This window comes from Helicoverpa zea, chromosome 27, assembly GCF_022581195.2.
Source record: "Helicoverpa zea isolate HzStark_Cry1AcR chromosome 27, ilHelZeax1.1, whole genome shotgun sequence".
NCBI lineage: Eukaryota > Metazoa > Arthropoda > Insecta > Lepidoptera > Noctuidae > Helicoverpa > Helicoverpa zea.
In genome coordinates this window covers 1,317,210-1,329,901 of record NC_061478.1, presented here as the reverse complement: position 1 = coordinate 1,329,901, position 12,692 = coordinate 1,317,210, and the positions used below count along the sequence as shown (strand labels likewise).

The following is a 12,692-nucleotide window of genomic DNA, read 5'->3' as shown; positions in this document are numbered from 1 at the left end:
AGCAATTTGGACCATGATACAACCACCATAAGCCATTAAATCCTTCACATGAACATCTGACATAGCTTTCAATGGTGTAACATTATGGAAAACTTTACTGCGCTCATATAAGCCTAGAAATAAAATGTATTATACTTCGCTTGCCAACAAGCTCTTAGCAACAAAGGTTAGTAATGTCAATGACTGGAAGCAGCGTTGCCAAACTATTGTTTATTGGGACTTGTTGTTATTTATCTACCCTCATTTATGCGATCGTAATATTTATGATTTGAATAGCTTTATGATGATGGCCATTGTTGGGTTGCCACTTTATATCGCTTTTTATAGGATTGTTGTGTCTATGTACTTAATCTTTGATTTCTTTGCTTGTTACAATTATTTATTCTTCTCATTTGAAAGTTTTAACTTTGTAAGCTTTAAAAGTGTCATGAGGTTACCATTCTTCCATCTTGGAATCTAATAAGCTTCCTCACTATATTTTGGGTTTTTTCTCTGATTTATCATTAGCAGTTACTTCAAGTTAAGCGTCTAATACTGTCAGGCTGACAAAATGTTTTTCAATATCTTCGATCTTTATTAATAAATGAGTTGAGGTTGAGTTTTATAAATTATCATAATGATAACAGATGTAAGAATTTTCGTTTCTTCCACTGGTTTTCTCTTACTCGTATCATAAATAATGATCCAATATTTAATACTAATAATGTGTTTTTCTATCTTCCCCAGGTAAACAGACTGCAATGTAAAGAAGAGTTTAGAAAACACGCCAAAACGAGTGCCTTACTATCGACTAAGTGCCTATTTTATAAATAGTTACGTTTAGCTGCGAACGATACGAAGACGATATACTGCGAATCATTGGTGAGTATTATGATATTCTCTTATTTACTTATACTTTATTCTATAATATATATACAATATATACTATAATAATACTAGCATCGGTTTCACTTGTGTCAAGTGGGAACTTCTTCACTAACCCACATAAAAAGTAGTCCATGACATCCCTCAATAAATGGGCTATATCAAACACTCGAATAAAAACGTAATTTTTAAATTGGTCTGGTAATTCCTGAGATAGTGAGTTCAAACAAACAACATGATCGAAGCATAACTTCTTAGGTATTCTTAAGTGCTACATGTTCAATATTAGATAGGTAAATAGGTAGGATAGCCAATAAAGGTTATTTTACCTATTAGCACGTGGATTTCCCACGTGGCTTAACACAAGTGTTTTAAATGAAAAAACTAATGTTTACACAGCTCAAGAGCTAAAGCTTTGTAAAACACCTCATTTTCACCCGCGTCCCGAGGGCACTTCTTCCTGAATCAGGATAAAAAATGTCTTTCTCCAGGTTGTAGATTATCCGTGCATTTCTCTTTTAATCGATTCAGCAGTTTTGGTTTAACAGTACGGACAGACAGAGTTACATTCGCATTTATAATATTAATAAGTGAGGATGAATAAACAGTAAAGGGTGGGACAGAAACAACTGCCAAAAATACAAAAAGAACCACGATAATGTCCGTTAATGAAGTGAAAAGGAAATTGGCAATAAAGCAATTTAAAGATTAAGAGGTTAATGACGGTAATCAAGTAAGCATCGGAGACCATGGGCTCGAAAATATTAAGGATATTCTTAATGCTAAATTGAGATACATAATTTACAGGAAACATACTTTTTTACATTGCATTTGCACTTTTTAAACTTCTCTACATGTTTTCTGCTGTTTCACCTGCGTGCCGTGGAAACTACTGCTCGTACCGGGATAAAATATAGTTATATCACTCGAGGATAGTGTAGCTTTCCAATAGTGAAAGATATTTTGTAATCGGTCTAAATAAAATCCTCTTGATAATATTAGTAGAGTCAAGAGCCGAGCTGTAGTCAAAACTGTTGAAAATATTTTCCAAAAACAAAAAACGTTCAAACAGACATTCATGTAAAAGACAGACCCTCAATTTAAACCCAAATGTATTTTCTATGCAACCCAGCGGGTGCCACGTCAATTTAAGTGCTGGACATTCGCTGAAAATATCGACGGATTTACACAAACAAAATACTGGAGAAAAAACATTTTCGAAAAATGTGGGGGCTGCTACAGTGTTCGCCACTTTGTCTTAGTTTAGTATGCTTTAAGACAATCTGTGCGACTATTATAAAGTTGAAGAGTTTGTTTGTTTGAACGTTCTTATCTTAGGAACTACTGATTCAATAAAAAAAATATTTCTGTGATATTATAACCCATTTATCGAAACTGGCTTTGTACCAGGAGTGCGGAGTAGTTCTCACGGGACACGGTTGAAGCTGATGACGGATTATAGTGTAGTATAAGATCTGTTGTTATTGTAACTATCGATAATATAGCAGACAAACACATTACGAGAATTCATGAACACCTAATTTATAAAAATCAAGTCTTGCTCTTATTCTCCCATGTTTTAAGAGAACTCTCAACTATTAGTAATATTTCAACACCATTACAAACATGAACCTTACCAATAACCAAAGCCAATTCATCACCAATATCTCTCAACCCTTCAATATTAACCACAACTATACTTACCCCCTTCTCTCAAGTACCAATAAAATCATCAAGCTAAACACTTGTTACCTCACCCGGCATCGCCTGACACCTCATACGCAACTCAGAAATCATAATTGTTCCGTGTGATACAACTGATGGCAAAATATTTACTCAAATAATGGCTTGCGTGAAGGAAAATAAACCTATGGGCAATGATGAATAAGAAGATGGAAGGGTTATGTTTGATGGGACTGTGAAAAACGATGCAGATGACGATTCTCTTGTGAACGATCGTTTTACATATTAACCTCAGAATAACTTACATAAGCCGACCCCAACATAGTTTGGGAAAAGGCTCGGAGGATGATGATGAACTTACATACTGTTTTTTATCCGGGTGCAGGAAAAAAGTTTATTCGGGACGCGAGTAGAGCTAGGGCAGCCACCACAGCTGGTAATATAGAAATTCTCGCAAATAGATGATATGACATAAATATTTTTACAAGTAAACACAGTTGTGTACATAGATGACGTTATATGATGACAAAAATATAACAACAAAGAAAAACCGAAACAATAGAAAATAAATTAGATTATGTTCTAAAAATAGACAAAGGATATAATGTAGGTGGGTGGCAAAATAATATACAGACAAATAACGTCATGTAGGAAAATTCCCATATAACAGTTCTAAGAAAAAATAAGTAAAATTTGCCAGTAACCAAAGTAAGAAGTAAAACTACACTTTCTCGTTAATTATTTATTACGAATGTTTCTAGAAATAGATTGATTTATTTATAAAACCTAAATGATGAAAGAATGACGTCATTTTAATCTCAGATTGATTACACAGCTTAATTCGTTAAATATTATCTTTAGAAAATCTAGGAATTTTCTAGCGTTCGGTAAGCGCCCGAATGTCGTTGAAATCTTTTCCATACGGAACACTAGCCGTATTAGGATAATATTTATGCTGATTGGTGCCTGCAATTATATCATGTGTGTTTATTTGTACAAAGATTGAGTAGTTTAAAAAATGCAAATAGTCCTTATTTATTTTATCTTTTACATTAATCATGTTATAGTTCGGCCATTCAGAGAATGCGTTCCTGACACGTCGCGATTGAACTGACGACGTAACTTTGCAATGGCGTTGCAGTTACGATAAAAATATTTTTGCTGGTTGTTTACCGTTTTAACAATTGAGGAGCATTAAAACAACATTATTATATCAATAATCAATGAATGTTATTACGTCGTCAGTTCAATCGCGACGTGTCAGGAACGCATTCTCTGAATGGCCGAACTATAATAACTATACCTTTTGCTACTCAAGGAACACAATTACGATTGATCCAAACAGTATCAGTAATCACATCAATATTTCAATTTGCAACATCAACAGCGTCTTGAACAACGGTTGCCACGTCTCCAACCCTTCACGTCGCAGCCGATTACTTCTGAGCCACCGCACACTGCACTTCGCTACGTAAATATTCATAATTGTCCTCTATGACAACACCCTTTGGGGTTACATCAATACCCACTAACTGCTCTTCGTCAAACTCTCATTTAAATTCTTCTGTGTCGAGAAATAAGGGTGAAATTTGCATGAAAGCTGTTTTTTTAAGTTTTCCGTCAATCACCAGCCTTTTGTTGAACAAAGTGGCCACAGGTGCATTGTTAAATCAACCCTCTTTATAATACTTATTGTACGATTGAGTCGCTGTCCATGAATTGCGTCCATCATCGAGGGAGATATTAATGGCCAGTAAAAAGTTTTATTAGTAACTACAAGAGCACTAAATCTTATAGTGACATGATAAGGGGATTAATAACTTTGGCGTCCCCAAAAAGCATCCCATAGAAGTCTTCGCCCCGATACGAATCAATAAACAAAATCACGAGCTCCGGAAATCCGAGCGGAGTCCGAGATGCATTTCCATCTTTCATCGTCTTTTCACCCTCCGAATATCATCCCTAAAGTTCGTTCCCCCATCTCTGCGCTGTGCGCGGGTGCGTAAAGGACGGGAGATTCGCAGGGCGCGTGCGCGGGTCAACCCCTCATGAGCTTCGGAGAACGTTGATAGTGGCAAGCGCGAGATCCTGGCGCGATGCCGGGGTCGCGGAACATTCCTCCGTGGACCGTCCGCGGAGGCGGAGGTCCCGCTCTCTCACCCCCGGCCACGACATTGCAGAACTGCACAACACTTCTCAAGTGTTAGGTGCACCGCAGGGAGCCATACTCGGCCCCGACTTAGCACAATTCAACTCAGTCTCCCTTTACTCTCCGAACTCCATTGAAATCAATTCTCCAGTCTCTAGTCTTCTAAATCCAAGCTTAACAATACACAAGCAGAGGGGTGTGAGAGAGCGAGAAGGAAAAGTATTTCTCTAAAGTGGGAACGAGACGTCGAGATGGTACGCCGCTCCCGTCCGAGGTAAGCACCACTTGTACGCGGCCACGTGTTCAAACTTTTAGTTTCCAGTTTCAGGTGGTCGGAACTCGCCGCTGGCCGTTGTTTCGTCAAAACCTATTGTTTGCCTTTTGAATTCATTTCACAGATTTCCTGTAGGTAGCATGTTCGTAATATGTTTTATTGATTGTGTTGTGTGGTCCTTTGTTAATGCTTATCCAATTGGTTTCTATTTGATGTTCTACTTAATGCTGGGTTTGTTTTGTTATCCAGCCACTTTATTAGTAATTGTCTGTGTCTTCGGGGTTTTGTTCCCCAAAATATAAATTTGCCTCTTGTGTGAAGAGCTATCTCACAGAATTTAGCAGGGCAGGTTTCGAATACATATATGAATCTTTTATAATATGGGCTAAGTCATTTAATTAAACCATTTCTTAATCTAAAATAGCTACCCCGAATAAAATCTAGACTGACGTCTATTTCAAACCACTGTGACACTCAATTACAGGTTGTTAACGTTTGATCCTATAATTAAATCTTGATGATTCGTATTTATTCATAGAAACCACACATTACACCATATCGGTTCCCTTCGAACTCCATACAATTAACGCTTGCATCCTCTGTGATTATATCTCGTTAGCTCTCTTCAAGGTTCCCACCGATCAGTTTCATTTGTATGCCTCCCAATTAGATACCATCTCCTTCGTTTATTTGGACGTTTATTAAAATTTACGCTTCACAATCTGCATCTGTTTGCTCAACCCGCATTTATTCAGCATTCAGTTTCTTTAAAACTACAAGAATATTTTCTTGTTGCACCTTTTTATTTTTATCTAACTCCTACACGTTTTCCTGTCTTACGCAGCGTTCCGATATCGGAAAAAACTTGCCCTATTTCTTAGTCTTATTCGCTCAATGAATGAAAGCTTTTCCCATTCATAAAGTCTACAACTGTCAAAATAGCTACGTTCTTGACTTTGTAAACTATATCGTCGATATCTTATCTGTTTTTTCCTTATCTGCTGGTGTTCGATGCATTTTGTATTTGTCATCCAATTTTTCTATAGTTAGTAGTAACCGTGTAATCTTTGTTACGTTATAGATAACATTTTCACTAACAAGTCTATTTATTTCAATGTTATCTTCGTAATCTCTATCATCGAGTTAACAATCCTGATTATCAATTGCTTTAAAATGACTTAGTTCTTTATCAGCATAATTCTTTAATCAGACGGTTTTCATGTGAGCAGTAATGGTATCGTCATTCATTAGTTCTTTGCAAACATCGTTAGAGTCAATTTTGTCTCCACGGGCAGTCAGCTCCCGCAGAGTTGATTGGCTGCTCTACCATCGTACCTTCATTGATTAAGGGGCCGATAGATGAATGGGAATTAGACTGACTTGTTAAAGGATTATCAGGGATCATTTAAAGGGCGGTCTTTGTAGGTTAAGTTTTGTGTTCCTTGTGTCTTTATGTGTATGGCTAACTTGATTTTGTGATCTAATGTTGATTATGTGAATGAGAATTTTCATATTTTTAGGTTTATTAATTTCTATGGAGTTTCTTATAATGTGTCTTAACTAGCAAGAGAAAAGTCCTGTTTCAATTGCAAGTTTAGATAGTAGTTAGTCTTACGTCAGTCTAGTCTTATAAGAGTTTCCATATGCTCTTTCATAACATCTTTTCGTTCTCATATTCTTAATCATGTAAACATAGTTTTAACCCAATCTAGAGAAATTTCTTTTAACATAGAACATTTGAACCATCATTGCTTTACAATAAAGTCGTTAACATCAATTCATTGCCTAATTCTTAAGCTGGGAACGAAATTAATTCAGCAACCTCCCTTCTTTATATTCCATTGTCTTCAATCATCCCATCTAACAAACAATTTGACCAATCACCCCCTGAATGTATTAAAATCACTGAGACTCCCCTATATCCGTCCACTCTATACCCCTAATTCGTTAATAGAAAAACAGCTATCGGATTTCCCATGACGACTTCCCGTTGCGACAGGAAGTGCGTTGGCAGATATCTATGGACGTTTTTATCTTGTCTCGGGATATTTCTGTTTGATCTTCAGACTATTTGTGTGTTGTTTTAACGTAATTATTACTAATTATAGCGGCTGCTGATTCATTAGTTGTAGGTGTTGTCAACATAAGTGGAACTGGTTATGTAATTCTTTGTAATGGTGGTTTTGTCTTCTTTTCTAAGCTTTTTCCCCATGTCCAGGTTTATATTATTTGTAAGATGGGTATGGTTGCTTTAGTGCTTCTAACAGATATAGTGGTTTCTCTATTGGTATTGCTTCTACTACTTTTATGTCAGTGACGGTGTTATATGCAGCGTTCGCTGCGCTATCATAATGAGTTTGGGTAATATTTTAATCGTTGAATTACTATTAATCATTTCTTTATTACCTATGTATGTTATATACAGGTTTCATCTCAATGTATAGCAGAATGCTTAGAATCTTATTTACACGAAAATGTGGTATTTTCCAGAATGTTCGAATCACCTTCTTACCTAATCTTATAAACCACGCCCGTCTTATCCCCATAATGTATGTATATAGTAATCTTCTATTTCATTTCACCCCATACATTGTCTCCAAGAATGAGAGAGACAACAGCATCCCGGCGCCAGACACGTCGGCGCCTGAGTCTATCGATCCCACCCTAGTGGTGGGGGTTGGCGCATGCGTTCTACTTGTTTGTCAAGATTTCTTCAGATTATAGATTTTGTTTAAGTACATTATGTGCTATAGTTTTATGGATATTACCTTTTAGTTATATAGATGGTTAAATTTTTACATCGAGGTTTGATTGTAGTCTTGATTAGTTTGTTTGTTATATTCTGATTGGATTGTGGTCTGTTTCGAATAAAATTGGAAATTAGTTTGATATTTGAAGATGGATTGCTGATTGGTTAATAGGGTTTTGATTTCAATAATGAATCAATTAATTGTAAATCCAGAACCATAATTCTTTGGTTTTAGATTACATACTACGTAATTCTTTCAATCATCATCTGGTCGGCTTCCAATGTAACTGGAAGCAGTTGAGTATCAGTGTTTTTCGTAAACGTAATACGTAATTCTTTCAATTAATTATCAATAAGTATGAAAGCTGATACAACACCAAATTCTAAGGTACCCCTAAAATTTTCCAAAGGAAATATTTTTCCAACCCTCTGCTTTGGATTAACTGATACTCCATTGTCTTTCATACAAAAAGTGTCTGACGTCACGTCACCCGGTAACCTTACACCATAATAGTGTCGATATTTCCATTGTGCGACACTATGGTGTCTGACGTATGCTTGACACTCCCTTTGTGTCATACTACCTACATTAGTGCTCGTGTCTTTGTTACTTGTGTCTTGTTTGGTTGCAGTTGTGTCTGTAACTGTTTTGTTGGTTAAATTAATATGGTGTCTTTAGCTTGTTTTTCATTGATGACTAGCTTTCGCCCGCGGTTTCACCCGCGTCCCGTAGTCGGATGGTGACAAAAACTTTCCTTCTCCCGGGTCTAAATTACCTCCCCTCTAATTTTCAGCCAAATCGGTCAAGCCGTTTTCATGTTATGTCGTGACAACGGAAAGCGGGTTTCATTTTTATATATTTGTTTCTAAAGTTTAAGCACTGGTACTCAGATACATCCGGTTAGACTGGAAGCTGACCCCAACATAGTTCGGAAAAAGGCTCGGAGGATGGATGATGACTTATTTCTAAATTCTATCATCCTGTTAACCTTTTTGTGTTTTTCATTGTCCTTTGAAATTCTTTTTATGAGAAAATTGTCGTTATTATCATTGCAGTTTCTAACTTCGTAGACAGATATGGCAAAGCATCCGGTTTTATCAATTTAAAATAAATAGCGCTACTATGTGGAAGAGCCTTAACATATCATACTAATGTAATAATTGATGGTCACTTATAACTGCTCGTTTCTCAATCAAGACCACGAGGATCGATTAGACTGAATAAATTAACATCATAAATTAAACCTGAGGTCGATCGTGACAAGATTTACAATAATTGCTCCACTGGTCTTTAAGGTAATATCATCTGTAGTAACTTTATATTAAAAATCTTTATGTTGATCATACTATAACACACAAATTACTTCGTATTCATATCATTTATTTGCGTACCACAAGTTTGTCAAGGTGTTACAATAGGCTTATAGCCAAGTACAATTGTGCATCCTATTAGGGCACAGCAACTTCTAGCAACTCAACTTATAACATATCGGGTGTGTCGTTCATAATCACATTAAATGAAATGCGTTAATATACTGGTTAATATAAGTCGATTAACACAAAGATAAAAGAAAAATACGGAAAAAAAAATGTTTTTTTTTTTTCAAACAAAGTAAATGGAATAAAAATGTGCAAAAATTAGAACACCATATAAAAGTCATTCATTACAAACAACTGAAATTCTCCCTTGAAAACTGACAGCTGTCAACTGATCAAAACATACGATACTCCTAACTTTATCTCTGCTTTACACATGATGTTGTAAATTATAAAAACGAAAAATGACTCCTGTGGTTAAACCACTGAATGGATTAGGTTATTTTTTTTACAATTCGCCATAGAATATCATAAAGTATATGCGATATGATTTAATGTGATTGTGAACGACACACCCGATATATGTATAACAGGATCGTCTAAAGTAATACAACTACAAGATAAAATCCAAAAAATACCACAAAATCAAACAAACAACCTAATAAATAACAAAAATAACTTTGTTGCCACCCATTCAGTTATAATCACTCCAATCAACTTTTCAATTGATCCTTTAGGAGCGACAAGTTGGTTGCTAAGCAACAGGCACCTCGACGCTCCGTCGCCGCTGAAGTTTCAAGCTTGACTGACTTTGCAACGTATTGTAGGGTAGTAGTCAATTATTTTGGCGTCGCCTTTGGGTTAGAAATGTGGGACAGGTCTCGCTTATCGACCTTTGAGTTTTGCTGTCTTGTTTTTCCGTACCCGAAGCGAAAAATGGGACCCTGTTCTGTTGATGGAATACGCTGTCCGTCTGTTAACAGGCTGTATTTCATGAGTGGTGATAGTTACATAGTATCTAGTTGACATTTTCACAGGTAATCTATTATTGTCGCCGTTATAACAACATGCACTAAAAACTAGAGTTAAGTAAATGTTTTAGGAGCCAATGTAATAAACGCGATATTTATTCATGTTTGCATTGTCGTCATGCATTCGTCAAACATCGTTGCCACTACGTGCGTACAGTTTTGACAGCGTCATCAAATCACTGACGATCGCCTGTGCAATACGTAATTTTAATTGACGTCTTGTTATCCATATACATAATGTTCTATGATAATTAAAATCAAATACTGTACCTTTAAATTGTACTTCCTCAAATGACGTAATTTTTGTATCCATACCAATGTTTGTTTACACAAACCTACCTAGTCAGCTTACATCATTGTTGTCATCAACAAGTACAGTCAGCACCAAAAGTCGATGAACAGAATCAACATGACAAAACACCTGTTCACAATAAAATGCCATAAGTTATAGTCGCAACTAGGAAACAAAATAGACTGTACACCAGAAACTTACAAAAGTCGTTAAACACGAGTATTTCAAAAGTATCTGTGCTCTAGTATTCCTAAAGTCGCTGTACACCATAAATCCAAATGTCGCTGAACGTCATTGTATCAAAAGTCACTAAACAGCAGTAAATACAAAATTAGGTTAACAAAGTATATTTTTAATGTTGCCGTGTGTTAATGTACTTTTGACGCTTATGTTGTTCAGCTACTTTTGGGACAGTACTTGCATGACCTTAATAATGTATGTTAACACGTAAGTATCTATTTCAATACTTATTTACAAAGCAATTATATTTTATTGTCAGTAATCATTAAACTATACTTACAATAAATCTGTAGAGAGGTCAATTCTGTACATTGAATTTAAACTTTTTTGCAAAAAAAGCGGGCACCTATACGAAATCTTAGTTTTAAGGACTTTACGTGTATTTTAAAGGGTTTTAATGATTGTAGTATGTTTCTAGCATCAAAAGGGTTAGCCAAGCATGCGTGAGAGTGTATTCTAAATTAGAATTTTGTACAATTGCTAAGAAATTGGTTAAACCTTGTTTTGGACTAATTGCTGGCAGAAAGTTCGTCGGTGTTTTGAAAAGTTTTTGAAGTGATTTTCAGAAAACTGATAATGCAGTTTTAATTAATGATTAATGTACCTTTTTGTTAGATAAAACATTTTTGAAAAACTATGCGTATTTGATAAAATTTTCACCTGCTTTGAATGGGCTATACTGATGATTGATGGCAATGTTAAGTTTCGGTATTTTAGTGTGAAGCGTTCTACTGTTTAAATATTGTACCCACGTGTTTTAAAATATCGCTTTTTCATAATTAAACACTATTTAGAGGAGTATCAGTACATTGGGCTGCGACAAAACCAATTTAAAGTAAGCAGTGCCGATCACAATTCGTCTCCTTTTGGACTTTAACATTTTTAAAAATCTTGAAATTCACTCTCACGCATGCTTGGCTAACCCTTTGGATGCTAGAAACATACTACAATCATTAAAACCCTTTGAAATACACGTAAAGTCCTTAAAACTAAGATTTCGGATAGGTGCCCGCTTTTTTTGCAAAAGAGTGTATTTCCAAAATAATTATTAAAATTATTGAAATAGATACTAACGTGTTAACATACATTATTAAGGTCATGCAAGTACTGTCCCAAATGTAGCTGAACAACATAAACGTCAAAAGTACATTAACACACGGCAACATTAAAAATTTACTTTGTTAACCTAATTTTGTATTTACTGCTGTTTAGTGACTTTTGATACAATGATGTTCAGCGACATTTGGATTGATGGTGTACAGCGACTTTAGAAATACTAGAGCACAGATACTTTTGAAATACTCGTGTTTAACGACTTTTGTAAGTTTCTGGTGTACAGTCTATTTTGTTTCCTAGTTGCGACTATAACTTATGGCATTTTATTGTGAATAGGTGTTTTGTCATGTTGATTCTGTTCATCGACTTTTGGTGCTGACTGTACATTATCACGTCATACAGTTTTGATGTGTTCGTTATAATGACTTTGATCATCAAAACAATTACGTTTAATTGGACTGTCATTCGGCTTCCGATAACGGTGTACCAAATGCATTGATGCGGTAACAATGTGTTCGGACTTGCGCTATGAATATTTTGATAAGGATTCACGGTTCACCCTTAGTTGTTTTTATGTTTTTTTTTTAATGAAGTATAGATGGCTGTTATTTGCATCTATTTTTTAGCTAGGGATCTTAGCTTCTAGGGATGACATAGAATTTATAATTTTGATGATAGCTTATTATGCAATAAACAGATTTACAAGAAATTGACTTTAAAATTATACATTGCACTCTAATCCGGGAATGGATGAATTTGTTATTGATCTAGAAGTTAATCTACTTGAAGATAAGTCTTATTAGCGCACCCCTTTTCTCTCAGTAAATAATTTGTTGATGAATGTCTGGCTTTTGTCAATTAAGTCGCTAATTTGATCAGCACCGCTCCCTTATCTGTTGAATATCTATGTGCCTTATTTGCAAATAACAGTGACGTCACTTCTAAAATTTTCACGACTCAAATCCAGCAATAAAACAATAAAGTCGTCCACATAGACGAATGCAGACAAACTTATATTGAACTATTAAAATTCCAAG

The 12,692-nt window shown here is 35.5% G+C and overlaps 1 protein-coding gene across 12 annotated transcripts in view; it reads left to right on the top strand.

The window, feature by feature from the left end:
• LOC124643348 (talin-2) overlaps positions 1-12,692 on the top strand; it is a 119,074-nt gene that overhangs the window by 23,843 nt on the left and 82,539 nt on the right. For 11 of the 12 annotated variants that reach the window (XM_047182308.1, XM_047182310.1, XM_047182303.1 and 8 more), the window contains exon 2: positions 727-861. The exons of the other annotated variant lie outside the window; for it this stretch is intronic. The gene's annotated coding sequence lies outside the window, so the exon portion shown is untranslated. The remainder of the gene's footprint in view (positions 1-726; positions 862-12,692) is intronic. 12 annotated transcript variants of the gene reach the window in all.